Source organism: Microtus ochrogaster, linkage group LG4 (genome assembly GCF_000317375.1).
Source record: "Microtus ochrogaster isolate Prairie Vole_2 linkage group LG4, MicOch1.0, whole genome shotgun sequence".
Classification (NCBI taxonomy): domain Eukaryota; kingdom Metazoa; phylum Chordata; class Mammalia; order Rodentia; family Cricetidae; genus Microtus; species Microtus ochrogaster.
In genome coordinates this window covers 7,661,860-7,663,774 of record NC_022030.1, presented here as the reverse complement: position 1 = coordinate 7,663,774, position 1,915 = coordinate 7,661,860, and the positions used below count along the sequence as shown (strand labels likewise).

The window sequence follows — 1,915 nt, the reverse complement described above, 5'->3', positions numbered from 1 at the left end:
AGAACAGAAATCCACCTGCCTCTGCCTCAAAGAGCCGAGACTAAAAGTGAGCACCACCACACGCTGCAACACCTAGTTTCTCACTGCTTTGCTCAAGCACACTGTGTGTCCCGCTGGACTGTCTCTCAGAGGCCTTCTTCTTATAGGGCCCATCCCCGTTCTTGCACGTCATCACACGTTAGTTAACCCTCCAGGGCTTTATTACAAAAGGAGTTGGTTGCTAGAGCGGGACCTCTCCAGTCTTTTTCTGCATCTTCTTCCCTCCCAATATGTAACTCCAGGGAAGGTCAGTGGGCCACTCAAGGGTGTCTGGGAGAGTGAAATATGGTAGTATTTTCTCCAAAGTCCTCCAAATCCTCTGGCTGCTGTTGAGAATCGTCTCATAGCAGAGGTAGGGGCTCAGCTCCCAGATCCCACATACCCAAAACCTGGGGAACTTTCATCTTCTTTTGTCTTTTGGGCTGTGGCTCACTAGTCCTGGATGACTTGGAGGGGTGTTCCACTTCCATGGCTGCTTTTTCTTTCTGAGCAAGGCAGATTTGCTGCAGTAGTTTCCTGCGCTTCTTCCCCTGACAGCGTGATGTTGGCACGTGCACTGGATGCCCGCTTCTTGAGGTGGTGCCTTGTGGTCAGCCCCGCGTCTATCACAGCCCCGACCACCTGGCGCTTCAGTCGCTGATCCCTGCTCAGCACCCTCTGGCGTTTGAATAACTTCTTCTTCAGCTCCATGCGGGGACGATTGATCTTTCCTCCGGGAGGTCCCATAGCGGCACCTGTTTGTAGCAGCTTTAACCCACATGTACGTATACTTTTGTCTTATATTTTGATTTTATAGTCCAATCATCAAATAGACAGGATCTGGGTACTGAAATGAGAAATCACTCAGAGTTGGGAAGTGAATGGAAGCCCTGTCTTGGATTTACAGGGTATTCATTCCTTCCCTGGCTCACTAAACTCACCACCCCACCAAACAGAACACCCAAAGTGTAAGAAGATCTAGTGTGAAGGTATTGTGCTTTTCGTTTTGTTTTGTTTTACTATGACAGAAACAAGGGTAACTGTCTAATTTGTGCTTTGGGAAAGAATAATGGATATTTTGGGTACTTATATTTCAAGCACCAACCTGCTAGGCTGTAATTTATGACATAAATAGACATGACCCATTTTTAGACAAGTCCTCATCAAGGGCTCAGGCTGACCGTCTTCTTTAGGCATCTAGACTAAACATCTAGAATAAATGTGTGATTACCTAATCAGCCTTTTCTGAACTCAAAGCAGGTGCCCACTGAAAACCTGAACAGATGTCAATGGTGTGGTGTACATATTTTAATTTTCCAAATTCTACAAAGTGGAACACATCCATCTGCCAGATTTCAATCCTTTGAGTGCCCTTTGGGTTAGTCCCTGCAGGTAGTGTGTTTAGTTACATAAAGAACAAATAGGACATCTCCTTATCATCTCCTTAGCTTGTTGTGATGTAATAGAAAGTTCTTCTTTAAACCTTTGCTATTGACAGGATTTTTTTTAAATGCAATTCTGAGGCCTCCAGCACATTTCCAATCAATATTGATCAATTTCTGCATTACCTTGTGCCAGAAGACCATGTAGGATCAGATGTATATTACGAATATGTGACAAAGTCTATTCCTGATTATATCTTGAACCTGAATACATAATTAAGTCAATTCTGTATCATCTGGTATAAATTCAGCAGTTTTAATTTGCAAAACATTCCTTTCTGCATATTGTGAATCAGTAACTATATTGAGAGGTTCTTTAAAATCCCTTAGTAACATGAGAATAGCATATAATTCTGACTTTTGGACAAATCATTAGAGCTTTGTTTCACTTTACTTGAATCTTCTGATTTGTAACCTGCCTTCCTGATTCATTTGCATCAGTATAGATGTAGGGG

At 43.1% G+C, this 1,915-nt stretch overlaps 1 pseudogene; it reads right to left on the bottom strand.

Annotated features, from left to right (window-relative positions):
- Positions 1 to 380: 380 nt before the first annotated feature.
- Positions 381 to 765, bottom strand: LOC101989692 (annotated as a pseudogene).
- Between the last annotated feature and the right edge of the window lie 1,150 nt (positions 766 to 1,915).